Source organism: Eulemur rufifrons, unplaced genomic scaffold (assembly GCF_041146395.1).
Source record: "Eulemur rufifrons isolate Redbay unplaced genomic scaffold, OSU_ERuf_1 scaffold_156, whole genome shotgun sequence".
Lineage (NCBI taxonomy): Eukaryota > Metazoa > Chordata > Mammalia > Primates > Lemuridae > Eulemur > Eulemur rufifrons.
The window spans coordinates 27,501-35,811 of NW_027182938.1; positions in this window are offsets into that span (position 1 = coordinate 27,501).

Consider the following 8,311-nt stretch of genomic DNA (forward strand, 5'->3'; position numbering starts at 1 on the left):
CCCCTAGGTGCGACGTAGATCTTCTGCGACCTCGAATATGAATCCTTTGGAAAAGTTGCATTCGTTATCGTGTATTGGGCCTGAGTGTGTGCTGAATGTAGAGCCGGTCCGTGAGAAGTGGCGGAGGCCCGGACCTGCCACAGGTGTCTGAGGGGCGACAGCCTCGGGGACTGAGCCTTGACATGTAAAAACCTGACCTCTCTCCAGGGTCCACGGGGCCGGGTCCGGGCCAGCCGGGGCGGTGGGGGCAGGCCCGGGGCGGGCCCGGAGGGCGCAGGGCCCGCCCTTCCCAGCCGAGGCGGGCGGCAGAGGAGGAGCCCCCCACCCACCCCACACACACACACCTTCTGGGCCAGGGGGTCGGGAGAGCCAAAGAGGCAAAGGAAAAAAAAACAAAAAAGCGTACGGCGGCCCCCGGGTCTCCCATCCAGGGCCCGGCCGGGCCCGACCCTGCTTAGCTTCCCAGAGCAGACGGGATCGGGCGCCTCCGGGGCGGCGCGGCCTTAGACTGAGGCGGGGGCTCCCGGAGGCCCCAAGAGGCCCAGCGGCCAGGCGTCCCTCCCTGCCCAGTCCAGTCCCTCCCGCCCGCCGCCCTGGCGCTTCGCCAGACCCCCTGTCCAGATCGGGGCGGGGGGGCTGGGGGGGAAAGGTGGGCGGGGACCGGGGCAAGGAGAGACTGACGGGTCTGGCGGTCGGTCGGGCGCACACGGCCCCCTCCCCCACCGAAAACAGGGACGCACCGCACCGGCGTCCCACGCCCCAGCGATCGGACCCACGGACACGGACACGGGCGCGCAGGGACAGCCTTCCAGGCGTGGGGAGGGAGGGCCGGAACCGGAGAGTGCGCGGGAGCCGGCCCTCCCCCGCGCCAGGCCGGGGCACGGTGGGGAGGGGCTCGGGGGCGGGGCCGGGAGCAGGAGGCGGGGCCGGGAGGTCCGTAAGACACGCGGCCCCCCCGCCTGGGGAGGACCGCTCTGCCCCGATCCCCGTCGGGGCACGCGTGTGGCAGCGGCACCCGCGGGGCCCTAGAGCAGGCCGGCCGGTTGCTGGGTGGGTCGGCCGGCCGGTGGGTCGTTGGGGTCTGGGTGCGTGCGCTCCCCGCGTTCCCTGGTTTCCCGTGGCGCGTCCTCTCTTCCCGTGCCTGAGGCCTAGGTGTGCGGGGGCGGAGAGGAAGTCCACGGTAGGCTGGGCGTCCGGGGACCCAGGGGACGGTTTTCCGCCGCGGGCTGTCCCCCGCCCGCTGTAGGGGACGTCCCGCAGTACGGGGGGCTGGGAAGAGCCAGCAGCGCTTAGGGATCCCGCCACCCGGCCCAGTGTGGGCCCGGGTCTGGGGCCCCCCCCACCCCCGGCTGCCTGCAGAAGGGCTGGGATGGCCCCGCCGCTCCCGCTCCCGCTGCCGCCGCCTGGCGGTGCTGCAGGGGAAGATGCTCCGGGGGCGGGGGGCGGGGGCCGGGCCGGGGGAGGAGCCGGGGTGGCGGGAGCCGGGGACGTTTCGGAGGGCGGAGGGGCCCCCCCTTCCCAGCCGAGGCGGGCGGCGGAGGAGGAGCCCACCCCCCACACACACATACACCTTCCGGGCCAGGGGGGGTCGGGACAGCCAAAGAGGCAAAGGAAAAAAAAAACAAAAGCGTACGGCGGCCCCGGGTCTCCCATCCAGGGCCCGGCCGGGCCCGACCCTGCTTAGCTTCCCAGAGCAGACGGGATCGGGCGCCTTCAGGGCTGCGCGGCTTTAGACTGAAGCGGGGACCGCGGGACGCCCCAAGAGGCCGACCATCCCTCCCTGCCCAGTCCAGTCCCTCCCGCCCGCCGCCCCCGCTGCCCTGGCGCTTCGCGAGACCCCTCCTGTCCAGATCGGGCCGGGCGGGGAGCGGGGCTGAGGGCAGGGGGAGACTGACAGGTCTGGCGGTGGTCGGGCACACACAGCCCCCGCCCCCACCGAAAACAGGGACGCACCGCACCGGCGTCCCACGCCCCCACGAGCAGACCCACGGACACGGACACGGGCGCGCAGGGACAGCCTTCCAGGCGTGGGGAGGGAGGGCCGGAGCCGGAGAGTGCGCGGGAGCCGGCCCTCCCCCGCGCCACGCCGGGGCACGGTGAGGAGGGGGTCGGGGGCGGGGCCGGGACCAGGAGGCGGGGCCGTGGGCCCGGTCCTTGCCCGGAGGTCCCGAAGACGCGCGGCCCCCCTGCCTGGGGAGGACCGTTCTGCCCCGATCCCCGTCGGGGCCGGGGGGTGGGCGGAGGAGCGGGGTGGCGGGAGGAGCCGGGGACGTCCCGGAGTACGGGGGGGGGGGGGGGCCTGCGGAGAGCCAGCGGCGCTTAGGGATCCCGCCACCCGGCTCCCTGTGGGCCCGGGTCTGGGGCCCCCCCGGCAGCCTGCAGAAGGGCCGGGACGGCCCCGCCGCTCCCGCTGCGGCTGCCGCTGCCGCCGCCTGGCGGTGGTGCCGCGGCGGGGGGAGGGGAGGAGGCGGCGGGGGCGGGGGCCGAGGCCGGGGGCGGGGCGGGGTGGCGGGAGCCGGGGCCGCCCGGGAGGGCGGAGGGAGGGGGCTCCCCCTTCGCCACCCCCCGCCCCCCGACCCCCGCAGCCCGGCGGGCGGGACCAAAGAAGGGGCGAAAGCCTAGGGCACCCCACCCGGTAGGGAGGAAACTTAAAACCCCGATCGCTCTGTCGGCTGGGAGGGGAACCCTTCCACGCACGCTGCCCACGGGGCAGCTGGATTTATACAACCATTTGGAAAACAATCTAGCATACAGGGATAAAAAAAAAAAAAAAAAGAACAAAAAAAAAAAACCCAGGGGCATGATGTAGGAACAAGCCTATTCTCTGCGTGGCACGTACCATAGAGAAGAGAGGGCACGCGTGACCGGGGAACACCCAGGGCGGTACTCACGGGAGCCCCGTTTCCGTGGACCCGGTGAAAGACGGTTCAGAGAGATTTCCACGTCTCCCTGCGGGGCCGGTCTCCAGCAGCGCCGACGAACAGCAGCTTCGCGTGTGAGCGAGGATGCTTCTCCGGACCCAAGGTCTCCCCTGGAACACAAGTTCCCCGGAATGAAGCCAGAAGGGTTCCACGTATATGATAGAGCCCGTGAAAGGAACAGAACGTCTCCGTGAGAGAGTCACGTCCTAGGGAGCCAAAACTTTCAAAGGAAAAGCGAGGAAAAGGGTGACCGTCCACAGGGGATTTGTTTGGGAGAAGGGTTTTCTCGGTTCCAGGCCTTCAGGAACAGACACACAGAGGTTTCCAACCCGGGAATAAACTCCCACGTGTATAAGGTCGGCGGTGGAGGCTCGGTACAGTTCATTCTATTTAATAGAATCATCACAACGCTTATGCTCTAACATATCCACTTCCCAAGTTAAAAGTAAAAGAGAAAGAAACAGACTGTAAATGTCTAGTTGTCATAACCCCGTTTAAATTGGATCATGTCTTCATTCGGTGGAAATGATTATCTTGGGGATTCTGCGTCCATCTGTCTGGGAACACGGTCTGTCTCTCCATGGATTTGGGCCGTCCTTGATGCTTCTGCCAAGTTTTCCGTGTAAGTCGGCACCCCTTTCCCCTAGGTGCGACGTAGATCTTCTGTGACCTGGAATATGAATCCTTTGGAAAAGTTGCATTCGTTATTGTGTATTGGGCCTGAGTGTGTGCTGAATGTAGAGCCGGTCCGTGAGAAGTGGCGGAGGCCCGGACCTGCCACAGGTGTCTGAGGGGCGACAGCCTCGGGGACTGAGCCTTGACATGTAAAAACCTGACCTCTCTCCGGGGTCCACGGGGCCGGGGCCGGGCCAGCCGGGGCGGTGGGGGCAGGCCCGGGGCGGGCCCGGAGGGCGGAGGGCCCCCCCCTTCCCAGCCGAGGCGGGCGGCGGAGGAGGAGCCCCCCACCCACCCACACACACACACACCTTCCGGGCCAGGGGGTCGGGAGAGCCAAAGAGGCAAAGGGAAAAAAAACAAAAACGCGTACGGCGGCCCCCGGGTCTCCCATCCAGGGCCCGGCCGGGCCCGACCCTGCTTAGCTTCCCAGAGCAGACGGGATCGGGCGCCTCCAGGGCGGCGCGGCCTTAGACTGAGGCGGGAGCTCCCGGAGGCCCCAAGAGGCCCAGCGGCCAGGCGTCCCTCCCTGCCCAGTCCAGTCCCTCCCGCCCGCCGCCCTGGCGCTTCGCCAGACCCCCTGTCCAGATCGGGGCGGGGGGGCTGGGGGGGAAAGGTGGGCGGGGACCAGGGCAAGGAGAGACTGACGGGTCTGGCGGTCGGTCGGGCGCACACAGCCCCCTCCCCCACCGAAAACAGGGACACACCGCACGGGCGTCCCACGCCCCAGCGATCGGACCCACGGACACGGACACGGGCGCGCAGGGACAGCCTTCCAGGCGTGGGGAGGGAGGGCCGGAGCCGGAGAGTGGGCGGGAGCCGGCCCTCCCCCGCGCCAGGCCGGGGCACGGTGGGGAGGGGCTCGGGGGCGGGGCCGGGACCAGGAGGCGGGGCCGGGAGGTCGGTAAGACGCGCGGCCCCCCCGCCTGGGGAGGACCGCTCTGCCCCGATCCCCGTCGGGGCACGCGTGTGGCAGCGGCACCCGCGGGGCCCTAGAGCAGGCCGGCGGGTTGCTGGGTGGGCCGGCCGACCGGTGGGTCGTTGGGGTCTGGGTGCGTGCGCTCCCCGCGTTCCCTGGTTTCCCGTGGCGCGTCCTCTCTGCCCGTGCCTGAGGCCTAGGTGTGCGGGGGCGGAGAGGAAGTCCACGGTAGGCTGGGCGTCCGGGGACCCAGGGGACGGTTTTCCGCCGAGGGCTGTCCCCCGCCCGCCGTAGGGGACGTCCCGCAGTCCGGGGGGCTGGGAAGAGCCAGCAGCGCTTAGGGATCCCGCCACCCGGCCCAGTGTGGGCCCGGGTCTGGGGCCCCCCCCACCCCCGGCTGCCTGCAGAAGGGCTGGGATGGCCCCGCCGCCGCCGCCTGGCGGTGCTGCAGGGGAAGAGGCGCCGGGGGCGCGGGGCGGGGGCCGGGCCGGGGGAGGAGCCGGGGTGGCGGGAGCCGGGGACGTTTCGGAGGGCGGAGGGCCCCCCCCTTCCCAGCCGAGGCGGGCGGCGGAGGAGGAGCCCCCCCGCACACACACACACCTTCCGGGCCAGGGGGGGTCGGGACAGCCAAAGAGGCAAAGGAAAAAAAAAACAAAAGCGTACGGCGGCCCCGGGTCTCCCATCCAGCGGCCCCGGGTCTCCCATCCAGCGGCCCCGGGTCTCCCATCCAGGGCCCGGCCGGGCCCGACCCTGCTTAGCTTCCCAGATCAGACGGGATCGGGCGCCTCCAGGGCTGCGCGGCCTTAGACTGAGGCGGGTGCCGCGGGACGCCCCAAGAGGCCCAGCGGCCAAGCGTCCCTCCCTGCCCAGTCCAGTCCCTCCCGCCCGCCAACCTGGGGCTTCCCGAGACCCCCGTGTCCAGAGCGGGGCGCGGGGAGGCGGGCGGGGGGCGAGGCTGAGGGCAGGGGGAGACCGACGGGTCTGGCGCGCGGACGCGCGCGCCCCCCTCCCCCACCGCCAACAGGGACGCACCGCGCCAGCGTCCCACGCCCCCACGAGCAGACCCACGGACACGGACCCGGGCGCGCAGGGACAGCCTTCCGGGCGTGGGGAGGGAGGGCCGGAGCCGGAGAGTGCGCGGGAGCCGGCCCTCCCCCGCGCCACGCCGGGGCACGGTGAGGAGGGGGTCGGGGGCGGGGCCGGGACCAGGAGGCGGGGTCGTGGGCCCGGTCCTTCCCCGGAGGTCCCGAAGACGCGCGGCCCCCCTGCCTGGGGAGGACCGTTCTGCCCCGATCCCCGTCGGGGGTGGGGGGTGGGCGGAGGAGCGGGGTGGCGGGAGGAGCCCGGGACGTCCCGGAGTACGGGGGGGGGGGCTGCGGAGAGCCAGCGGCGCTTAGGGATCCCGCCACCCCGCTCCCTGTGGGCCCGGGTCTGGGGCCCCCCGGCAGCCTGCAGAAGGGCCGGGACGGCCCCGCCGCTCCCGCTCCCGCTGCCGCCGCCTGGCGGTGCTGGAGGGGAAGAGGCGCCGGGGGCGGGGGCCGGGGCCGGGCCGGGGGAGGAGCCGGGGTGGCGGGACCCGGGGACGTTTCGGAGGGCGGAGGGGCCCCCCCTTCCCAGCCGAGGCGGGCGGCGGAGGAGGAGCCCCCCCCCCCCACACAGACACACACACCTTCTGGGCCAGGGGGTCGGGAGAGCCAAAGAGGCAAAGGAAAAAAAAAACAAAAGCGTACGGCGGCCCCCGGGTCTCCCGGGTCTCCCATCCAGGACCCGGCCGGGCCCGACCCTGCTTAGCTTCCCAGATCAGACGGGATCGGGCGCCTCCAGGGCGGCGCGGCCTTAGACTGAGGCGGGTGCCGCGGGACGCCCCAAGAGGCCCAGCGGCCAAGCGTCCCTTCCTGCCCAGTCCAGTCCCTCCCGCCCGCGGCCCTGGGGCTTCCCGAGACCCCCGTGTCCAGATCGGGGCGCGGGGAGGCGGGCGGGGGGCGGGGCTGAGGGCAGGGGGAGACCGACGGGTCTGGCGCGCGGGCGCACACAGCCCCCTCCGCCACCGCCAACAGGGACGCACCGCGCCAGCGTCCCACGCCCCCACGAGCAGACCCACGGACACGGACACGGGCGCGCAGGGACAGCCTTCCCGGCCTGGGGACGGAGGGCCAGAGCCGGAGAGTGCGCGGGAGCCGGCCCTCCCCCGCGCCACGCCGGGCCACGGTGACGAGGGGGTCGGGGGCGGGGCCGGGACCAGGAGGCCGGGCCGTGGGCCCGGTCCTTCCCCGGAGGTCCCGAAGACGCGCGGCCCCCCTGCCTGGGGAGGACCGTTCTGCCCCGATCCCCGTCGGGGGTGGGGGGTGGGCGGAGGAGCGGGGTGGCGGGAGGAGCCGGGGACATCCCGGAGTACGGGGGCGGGTGGGGGGGCTGCGGAGAGCCAGCGGCGCTTAGGGATCCCGCCACCCGGCTCCCTGTGGGCCCGGGTCTGGGCCCCCCCCCCCCCCCGGCAGCCTGCAGAAGGGCCGGGAGGGCCCCGCCGCTTCCGCTGCGGCTGCCGCCCCCGCCGCTGCCTGGCGGTGGTGCCGCGGCGGGGGGAGGGGAGGAGGCGGCGGGTGCGGGGGCCGAGGCCGGGGGCGGGGCGGGGTGGCGGGAGCCGGGGCCGGCCGGGAGGGCGGAGGGAGGGGGCTCCCCCTTCGCCGCCCCCCGACCCCCGCAGGCCGGCGGGCGGGACCAAAGAAGGGGCGAAAGCCTAGGGCACCCCACCCGGTAGGGAGGAAACTTCAAACACCGATCGCTCTGTCGGCTGGGAGGGGAACCCTTCCACGCACGCTGCCCACGGGGCAGCTGGATTTATACAACCATTTGGAAAACAATTTAGCATAAAGGGATTAAAAAAAAAAAGAACAAACAAAAACCAGGGGCATGATTTAGGAACAAGCCTATTCTCTGCGTGGCACGTACCATAGAGAAGAGAGAGCACGCGTGACCGGGGAACACCCGGGGCGGTACTCACGGGAGCCCCGTTTCCGTGGACCCGGTGAAAGACGGTTCAGAGAGATTTCCACGTCTCCCTGCGGGGCCGGTCTCCAGCAGCGCCGACGAACCGCAGCTTCGTGTGTGAGCGAGGATGCTTCTCCAGACCCAAGGTCTCCCCTGGAACACAAGTTCCCCAGAATGAAGCCAGAAGGGTTCCACGTATATGATAGAGCCCGTGAAAGGAACAGAACGTCTCCGTGAGAGAGTCACGTCCTAGGGAGCCAAAACTTTCAAAGGAAAAGCGAGGAAAAGGGTGACCGTCCACAGGGGATTTGTTTGGGAGAAGGATTTTCTCGGTTCCAGGCCTTCAGGAACAGACACACAGCGGTTTCCAACCCGGGAATAAACTCCCACGTTTATAAGGTCGGCGGTGGAGGCTCGGTACAGTTCATTCTATTTAATAGAATCATCATAACGCTTATGCTCTAACATATCCACTTCCCAAGTTAAAAGTAAAAGAGAAAGAAACAGACTGTAAATGTCTAGTTGTCATAACCCCGTTTAAATTGGATCATGTCTTCATTCGTGGGAAATGATTATCTTGGGGATTCTGTGTCCATCCGTCTGGGAACACGGTCTGTCTCTCCATGGATTTGGGCCGTCCTTGATGTTTCTGCCAAGTTTTCCATGGAAGTCGGCACCCGTTTCCCCTAGGTGCGACGTAGATCTTCTGTGACCTCGAATAGGAATCCTTTGGAAAAGTTGCATTCGTTATTGTGTATTGGGCCTGAGTGTGTGCTGAATTTAGAGCCGGTCCGTGAGAAGTTGCGGAGGC